A 10,254-nucleotide genomic window follows, 5' to 3' on the forward strand; every position below is an offset into this window, starting at 1 on the left:
CAACTTCCTTTTCCAAGTAACTGAGGAACCAACAAGGACAAGTGCTATGCTGGACCTTGTTCTCGCCAGCAAGGAAGGGCTGGTGAGGGGTGCTAAGCTCAAGGGCAGCCTAGGTTGTAGCAGCCATGAAGTGGTGGAGTTCAAGATCCTTAAGGCAGCAAGGAGGGCTCAGAGTAGGCTTACTACCCTTGACTTCAGGAGGGCAGATTTCAGCCACCTCAGGGATCTGCTCAAGAGAAGTTCAGCAAGGCCAAGTGCAAGGTCCTGCACCTTATGACCTTATGACCGTATGCACCTGGGAAAGTGCAACCTCAGGCACAAATACAGGTTGGGGTAAGAATGGCAAGAGAGCAGTCCTGAGGAAAAGGACTTGGGGGTGATAGTAGATGAGAAGCTCAATATGAGCCACCAGTGTGTGCTGGAGCCCAGAGAGCAACTGCATCCTGGGCTGCATCAAAAGAAGTGTGGCCAGCAGGGCCAGGGAGGGGATTCTGCCCCTCTACTCTGCTCTGGTGAGGCCACACCTGGAGTGCTGTGTACAGCTCTGGTGCCCTCAGCACCTGAAAGATACAGACCTGTTGGAGAGGGTCCAGAAAAGGGCCACCAAGATGATCAAAGGCCTGGACTGTGAAAACAGGCTGAGAGTTGGGGCTATTCAGCCTAGAGAAGAGAAGGCTCCAGGGAGACCTTATAGGTAATGGTTCTAAACTGAAAGAGAAGAGATTTAGGTTAGACATCAGGAAGAAATTCTTCACCATGAGGGAACCTAAGGTGCTGGAATAGGTTACCTAGGGAGGTTATGGATGCCCCCTCCCTGGAGGTAAGGGCCAGTTGGGTGAGGCTTTGTGCAGCCTGACCTAGTGTGGGGTGTCCCTGCTCATAGCAGTGAGGTTAGAACCTGATAATCTTTAAGGTCCCTTCCAACCTTAACCATTCTATGATCTTCTACTGGGAGTAAGCATTCTCTGCTACTGAAATGACTGAGGGACTTTGTGTATGTAAATGTCTGACTGAGCAGGACCAGACCAATTGATGGATCCCCTGGTATTAACTAACCAAGTGGCCTTTGCTAAATTTTTATCCCAGTTTCTGAAAGTTCCACCACCCATTGCCTTCAGGGTAGCTGTCAACAGACCATTTCAGCTTTCCCTGAGGCTTGTGCATAGTATGGGATGTGATACATCCACTCAAGACCATGCTCTTTAGCCCAGTCAGTCACAAGACTGTTTCTGAAATGAGTCCCATTGTCTGACTCAATTATTTCTGGAGTACCGTGTCTCCACAGATTTGTTTCTCAAGACCCAGGATAGTATTCCTGGCTGTGGCATGAGGCACAGGATATGTCTCCAACCATCCTGTACTTGTTTCCACCATTGTAAGCACATAGCGCTTACCCTGGCGGCTCTGAGGCAGTGTGATGTAGTCAGTTTGCCAGGCCTCTCCAAACCTGTACTTTGACCACCTCCCCTCATACCACAAAGGTTTCAACCGTTTTGCCTGCTTAATTGCAGCACAAGTCTCACAGTCGTGGATCATCTGTGCAATAATGTCCATGGTTAAGTCCACCCCTCGGTCATGAGCTCATTTGTGTGTTGCATCTCTGCCCTGATGACCTGAAGTGTCATGGGCTGATTGAGCCAGAAAGAGCTCACCCTTGTGTTCCCAGTCCAAGTCTATTTGGAACACTTGAGCAGCCTCATCTGCTCGTTGGTTGTGTCGATGTTCCTCAGTGGCTCAACTCAGAGGCACGTGTGCATCCACATGACACACTTTTACCTCCAGTTTCTCTATCCGAGCTGCAATGTCTTTCCACTTCCGGTGGTTCCCTACAAGACGACAGGAGCTGTCGGTGAAAAGAGCAAACTGTTTCTCAGTCTCTGGTAGGTGATCATATGGTGGAGCTTTTTGAGCCCGTCTCACCACTTCTTGTGGTGGCATTCCAAAGTGGGTGCCTTCTGGCCAGTTTGTAATTGCTTCCACAATACCTGGACAATGATGTTTCCCTATTTGAGCTCGCTGGGTGATCAAAGCAGTCCATTTACTCCAAGTCACATCAGTGGCATGATGGACAGGAGAGAGGTTACTCTGGAACATCAATCTGGTAATCTAGGCACCAGGAGGAGCTGTGCTTCAGTGCCGATCACATCCAAAGTGGCTCTAACTCCTTCATATGCTGCAAGTATCTCCTTCTCAGTTGCTGTGCAGTTGGCCTTGAAACCTCTGCAGCTCCGGCTCCAGAATCCCAAGGGTCGACCTCGAGTCTTCCCTGGTGCCCAGATTACCAGTGCTGAGATTCATGTTCCAGAGTAAGGACCATAGCACTATGTAAGGACTACACTGATGTCTTCTCACAGACAAATACCCAAATCTGTTTAATACTTTCCTTGTTGGAGCAGAATGCAACACAAACTATAGATGTTAGGGCAAAAGCAGCCTTCTGTAGATTTAATGAGTGATGTCTAGAAGCTATCTTTGCTGAAATACCAACACTAACTTTCCCCTTCTTATTTCAGCCTTAATCTTTCTAAAGCCAAGTTTAAATGTCTGTGAAAAAAAACAAACCCTGAGATCTTGGTAATATGAATGCAGCTTATCAAAGTTGGTAGACTACCAATGGCAGGAAATGTAAAGAAATGGTGGCCTGCAGATGGTGGTGGTTAATGTAGTGTGACTGAAATATGTATCACATCCTGTTGTATTTCAGGCTGTGCTTCCCCAGATGAAAAATGAGACCCACTCTAGCAAGACAACAGCTTGTGTGCTGGTCATTGTGATGGGCAGAGATCGTACAGTTGTCCTTGTATTGCAAGGCTAAACAGCTTCCCGAGCACTACCCAGGCCAGAACACCCTGTCTAGATACCCTCTCTGCTGGAGAGCCATTGGGGTGATCATAGGGATCTTCCTAGATGATTTCCAATACTCCCATGCTCAGCATATCATCCAGGAGGCGTCTGCTTGCAGCAGGGGCAGATCCCAGTTCTTTCACCACCTCCAACTACTCCAGGTGCCATAAACTTGGGCAGGGCTGGTGGCCCAGGGCCTCCCACAGGATTGCTCCCCAAGATTACAGCACACAGACAGGTGGAATTTGTAGGCAGACAGGGCTCAGACTGACACAAGGCTGCCTGCTGTGAGCAGGGGAGGCTGTTGATGGCCAGTCCTGTGGTACAAAAGCAGATAATGCACACATGTATAGTCCAGCCACTCAGCTAGTTTCCCAGAACTTCTACAGGTATTTTAGGATGAACACACTGGAAACAAGCATGCTGAGAACACTGTTTAAGTCATATTTTTTTCTTCATACTGTTCTTCAAGCTTATTCAACTGTTTAATGTGGTTGCCATAATTGTTTAAAAATAAAAGGCAAAACAATATTCAAAATTAACCATTCTTCAATTATGAACCATTTTCTGTTTTATTTTTTTTTTAATTTATGTTGAAGAAATAGCTGAGCAACATATCTAATGAAATAAAATTAATGACAAGCCACTAGTAAAAGGAAATATCTGCTGTCTAATTTTAAAAAGCAGAAATTATACTTGGGACCAACATCACCTTGAATTTAATTTAATGTCTCTGTTTCTATTAATTTGTTACATCTACTTATACCAGATTTCACACTGAGAGAACTTTTGGTTCACCCCTGGACAAGAGAGGCACCTTTAGTTTGCTAAATATTCCTAGGGACACTGTGGAATATGGGTTGGAGGAGAAGGCTGAGTGGCTTCCCTCTCCTTGGGTGGCACAGAAATCACATGGAAAGCAGGCAGGAACTGGCACAAGAAGGAACAGGCTAGGGATGTCCTTTGCTTTGGAAGGCTTAGTGCTAAAACTTGTAGATATCTATAAGCGAACACAGGCTTTTCACACAGGGACATCCACTTTGTCTCTTGCTGCAAGAGCTCCCTTTCTCAATTGTTCGTATTGCCTCAAAAATTATATTTAAGCAGATGCTTACAGTGGCAGTTCATGTTTCAAGACAGAAAAAAGTGTTTTGCCTGTCCCAGAAGCCATGACAGCTGTACAACAACCTCACTGCCTCAGTGCTTGTCCAATCCTATCGCACACAGCCCCTGGGAACCTACTGCTGGGTCACCCTGATTTAACACAGGGAAATGCATTATGAGTAGATGCAACACACTTGCAAGTTTGAAAATGAAGTTCCACTAAAACAATCTTCTTCTTGGGTGTAATAAGTATTATTTTCTCCACTACTTATTCTACCTTTAATACTGGGATGTTTTGGTTCCTAATAAAGTGACAATTTTTCTAAGAGCAAACGTGTTGTAATCTTTATTACAGTAAGCTTAGTTCTTGTATATTGAAGGTCTTAATCCTAAAATGGGTCTGTAGAACCATTCTTGCAATAACAGTATTTCAAGATGAGATGGATCTTTTCTGGAGTTGCTCTGGCTTTCCATACCTTCTTCCTGCAACCTTCCACTTCTCAGCGCTGCAATGCAGCCTTTCCTCCTTTGCCAGCCAGATCAGATGCTGAGACTCCTACCCTGCCTCACAGTTCTCCATCCTGGTGGCAGCTGTCCCCTTCACCCACTGTCCTAGGGGAGAGCTGAACTGCTGAGTGCATACAGCAAGGATCTGCTGTCCAGACATAGCAAAGAAGTTCTGCTTCAACCGGGAGTGTATGCTTCAGGGGAATGGAAGAGGAGAAGACAGCAGGGCTGTTCTTACTGTGGGGTGGCACCTACCTCCCACTAGGAAGCTGGATAATGAGAAAGGGAAGAGCAGACCCAGGAAACCCCACTGAGCCCTTGTTTAACAAACCTGCAGTGCACGTGAATATGATTTTTTTTTTTTTAATTTATTATCTTGAAACAGTAAGATTGTCATGGTTTCAGCTGCTCTTGCTCCCTGTTTATCTAGGAAATTCACTGTGGCTTGCTGTTACCATCTCTAACCTCACGTTTGATACAGTGACAGGGAGAGAGTTTAATACAGAATTTCACCTGTGGAGGAATTAGCTCCTTGGTCACTATACAATTTTAGATTTTCAAGTAGTAATCCTAGGTGGACAGCTGAGGGAGGAAGCCTTTCCTGACTGTTCAATTAAGTCCTTCAGGAATTACCTGTTGTGCTTTATATCATCCTTTTGGAAACACATGCCTCTAGGTAATCATTAAAGATTGGCAGGTCCTAAACTTTTGTGAGTTTGTTCTGCTTTGGTCTGAAGCTGCCAGTTCTACCATCCCAAGTCATTAACTCAAGCTGTGTCTATTATGCACCTAATCATATGACCCAGTCTTTTCACAAAAGATCAAGTTGATGATTTGCAGTCTTGGTAGACATCCCACACAGTGATGTGGGGTAGGGTGAGCAGCTCTAGAAACATGAAATGTTGTTCAAGGAAAGGCATGAAGATCTGGGGAGCAATGTGGTAGCTTCACAAGCACAGAAACTACCTAAGATGATCACATACAAAAGATACATAGAGCTTCGTACTCTTCCATTGCTCTTTGCTTTGTAGCTGCAATCCTAAAAATACTGGAAGAGCTGAAATCACCTCCTCCAGATTTGTGCCAGGTTGTCTTTCAAAGCAGTCTAGAGAACTTTCTTTGTTTAACCTTTAACATGAATTAAATTTGCTTTCAGTTCCAGGTAACGCACTGGATAGACACAGGACTGGCAAGAGGCTGGTGTTTATTTCTTGGATGGAATGACACAACATCTGCCCTTGTTATCAGTCCCTCATAAATCATCAATGGCATGCTGTCCAGAGAAGCTACTGTTACACAATGGAAATGTGGAAGATCTCTTGTATGTAGCCCTGTTCTCCTCTAACCCAAGAAACAATTACAAAATAGCTTGCTCAAAACAGGCAATTCAACCTTTTATCTCCCTTGCATTGCTTTGAAATACATCAGAGCTCCTTGCTTTTCCAAGTCTGTCTCCATCCTTTAACAGCACACCCCATTACCACCCTGCTATCAGCCAGGGAAAGAACAGTGGTAGGTCCTGTTGCTTTGAAGGAAAGAAAGGGCAATCAGAGACACACTGTCAGCTTTTGCTTTGCTGCAGATAGGCTTGCTTTTGTATAAACACTAGACAAATAGAGGAACTTAAAGAGCTTTGAAACAGGATTTTAAAAGGAATCAGTGCCTTATCTTCCATTTGAGGAAAAAGAAATGGTGTGAAGGACAGAAGATAAGTCAGACAAGAAAAAGAAACCAAAGTTAGGGAGAAAAGTGAAAAAAAAGAATACTACTGATTGCCAATTAACATTTCATATCAGAGGAAAATTCTGATCAAAAGTTATTTCTTCTTCTAAGAAGCATAATGCATTTCCAGTATCTACTGCAATGAAGCGAATTACTTACACAAAAGAAGACCCAAGAGAATAAGCCTGTGGTCTCAAAGCTTATGGAAACCATTTTATATGGCTGACAGCTAGGACAAAACCAGGACAAAACCCCCTAGGAGCCTGGAGCATCAGCATTGCTGCCCTTGTTCACCAAACAATTTCCACCCCATGCCAGCAACGGGAGACCTGAGGCACAGACCAGTGTCTTTCTCCCCACACGCTTCTCTGTAGATGCCTTTACCCCATCTATAGTCTCAGACTGCCCAGGAAGAACACCACCACTGTGCTCTCCCCAAGAAATTCCCCTGAAATGCTGGACTAAGCCCACCTAAATCTGGAAGGAGGAAACACCTCACAGTGCTACAAGTGCTGGGGAAAGATAACTTTGCAGTGACTACTTGTTAGGCATTTGGTGGGTGGCCACAGAGGTAGACACACCGTCTTGAGGTGTTTGTAACCAGCGTTCACGTGTAAGGCTGTGCATGTGCATCACAGCTTTCTGTGTGCATTTAGGCAATGAGAGCATCTGTTTATATGAGCATCCCTTCTCTGTCCTGAAGCTGGGGAAGGGTCGGTGAAGGTGAAGGACAGACAGAAGATTTTAGGCTGTCAGCAGGCTCTGTGGCTCCCATGGAAATTATTGCTATGCTGCAACAAGGTTGGCTGTTAGGAAGACAAACCACCTGCTTGCTTCCATGCTGACAGTGGACACATGCATCACGGGCATGAGGTTTTCAGGCAGGTAAAAACATACTAAAAATTAAAACGTGTTTAAACTATAGAGACAGAATAAGGTTGGGTACAAACACACAAGCCCACATCAAAACAACAGCAGGTACAAAGACTAAAAAAAAGTGATTGCTTTGCTGTTCAGATATGTACATGGCTCTGATTAATTCATTTAAACTTCATTATATCTCCAAGTGAGCTCAGGCTCAGCCAGGCAAGAGCATGAACATCTTAACTGGCATTTTAAATGCCACATTTGAAAACAGCAGTCAGCTACTTTTCCAGATGTTCTAAAATCTTACCTTTACAAAAAAAGCAACAGTTATTGAGAAGTCAGAGAGTCCTTGTTACAGCCTGTGCTCTTGCCTTCAAGGAGGGAAGGAAAATTAATAATTTGAATTGGTATATGTTAATTTTCATTTTTTCCTAGCTTTCTATTAGGCAAACAACCCACTTGACTCTTCCAGAACCCAAGTCACAGCTGTAACAATGGTCCTTTGCCCTTGTATTTCCATTGTGAGGTGATGATGTTTGTAGCAACTTTCTCAGTCCCATGCCTAGCCGACTCATTATTGCAGAAACATTGACAGCACAGTAGCAGAAGGCAACTACTCCAGCTGATACTTTTTGTAACAAATTACCCACAGACAGTCATCAGCCAACAACAGTGAGTCAGAGGAAATTATTGTTTATAGTTTACAGCACGCATGTGACACCAAGCATGTTTGAAAGCAAAGTCCTGGCCCTGAATAGCTTAGATTTAAATTAGCTGAGGCAGCAGAGGAGGAGGGAGGGCAAGCAAAAGCAAGTCTTGCCAATTCATGGTGCACTACCTGGTTATAGGTCACTAAACAGGAAAGAAACACCTGGCTTCATTATCAACATCAGGTCTGCACTCAGGTGTCAATAACTTACTTTCTGGGGATGTCTCATAACACAACCAAAGCCTTTATAGAAGAGATGCAGATAGGATGTTATTTGTTGTTTTCATGACTAACGGTTGAGAAGTCCAAATAAATGAAACCCGAAATGTCAAGTATTTCAGTGAAAGACCAGCAGATTGTACACGTGGTAGGTATTGTGCACAGATGGTATGGACAGATGGACTCTGGCGTCCCCAGACAGAGCTGATGCAATGAAAGGAAGATGTATCCTTGAGTGTTCATTCATCAAGTTGAAGCCTCTTAAATGGGATAAAAGATATTTAGGTGAGGAAACAGAAAATAACACAGAAGAGTGACCTAGCCAAAAAGCTACCATCAGAAGGGTGTGTGTGTAAAGGTAGGGAGGGAGAGGAAGAATTGTAATTAGGTCACAGGGACCAAAAGACAAATAACAGAACAGGCTTATCTAATACCTCGGCTGTGAAGTACATTAATGGCAGGATGAAGAATGAATGAACAATTAAGAGTTTTTAAAGAGCTCATGATGACGATAGATTTACAGAATAAAATCCCTAGATTTAAATATTGTTAATAAAAAGCTAAAGAAAAATCAAAGGGTAAGACAGTGGAGCTATGCCAGAAGAGATGCAACAAAAGCTACCTGCTGAAGAATAAAAAGAACAATGTTTTGATCAGAGTTAAGTATCTGTTGGAAAAGCAGCACAGTAGAAAACAGTCCACCAAGTTCTTGCAATAGTTTACGTAAGTTATGGGAATGGCTTTAAGTCAACCATGATTACTAGGATGAATCTGGTTAAGACCAAAAACATGCATGGAAGCCAATAATGAAATAAACCTGTCATCCCAGAGGAAGGAAAGAGTAAACAGCAAATAAAGATGTTCTTGCATAGTTCAACAAATTCAGAACTATGAGCAAGTTTCCTGTGAAGATAATCCTTAGAAATAACATGGAAAAAAATAAAATCAGAATATATTCTTGTTAGGAAGAAGGCTAAAGAAACATAGGAAGTATATCAGAATGCCTGATCAGCAACATTTAGCAGCTTTTTTGCTTCAGCTGAAAAAAGCTAATTACAATTGACATCCCTGAGACAGAACATGAACAAAAGCTGATTGAAGAGTATCTCCCTAAACTACATGTGTTCTGCTCCACTAATTAAACCAAAAGCATATGTAAAGACCAGCAGATAACGTGGAAAACAAAACCAATCAAACAAAAAACAAAGGAGAATTGTACAATTTTGTTATGCTAGAGAATGACAAAACAGAACTGACAGGTAAATCAGGGAAGAAATAAGACTCTGGAAGCTGGCCAGTCTGGCAACAAGGGAAAAAAAAACAAGTTAATTTACTGAGCTTTTCTAACCACCCTATGAGTATATGCATAGAGATGTACATGATAAAGGACAGGAAAACCGAAGTTTAGTGTCAGTGTGAAGAAACCACCTCTGACAAACACAACAGGCACATAGACAACTGATTTAATTGAAAAACTATTTTACCTACAGGAAGGAAAGAAAATGACATTTTTTTATATTGCAGTCAGAATAAGCAGTAACACCAGATGTTAGTAAAAAAAAAATTAAGATAGCTAGCTAAAGATGAGTCATCCATCAGACCTTACAAAAATGTGCAATTAATTTATCCAGTATTTACAGACATTTTGATTATGTAAAGCAAGTATAACCTTCCATAAATTCTTTAATCAGTATTTTCAATTAACACTAAAAATTACAAAGTGATCTTGCAGCCTCCTTCCCCCCTGCATTTGTCTATAAATACTCTGGGAAAACTTAGCTAGGAAGATCTGTGATATATATTAAATTATTCACATTTTACAAAGACAGGAAACCAAAAAGTTGTCCTGGTAGCTGCAATTCTAGGCAGCAATATTTATTTGGAATACATTTTTAAAAACAACTTTAAACATCAAACATTAATGGTTCTGTAAATGTCATCCCACAACTGAGCAAGCATCAAGATGTTAATTTAAAACATACAGTATACTTTTCTTCTACATTAAAGATAGGAGATTACACAGTTAAGCTTATGGAAAATCTATTGAACACATCAGCCTGCCACAAAAAAAACCCCACATGTTCCTGAGAATTTTGAAGATTGCAGTAGGGACTCTCCTTTCAAAAAAGGTCAAGAGACAAGTACTTCAGATAGTAGCTTCAATCCTCAAGAGAGAGCCCTGCCAGTACGTGGCTCATTTCTAAAGCGTTCACAAGAGACAACTGCAACAAAGCAATCCTGTTGCAACAAGGATTAAGTTTACAAATCATAGTTGCCTGCAA

Source organism: Chaetura pelagica, unplaced genomic scaffold (assembly GCF_000747805.2).
Source record: "Chaetura pelagica isolate M959 unplaced genomic scaffold, ChaPel_1.0 scaffold104, whole genome shotgun sequence".
NCBI lineage: Eukaryota > Metazoa > Chordata > Aves > Apodiformes > Apodidae > Chaetura > Chaetura pelagica.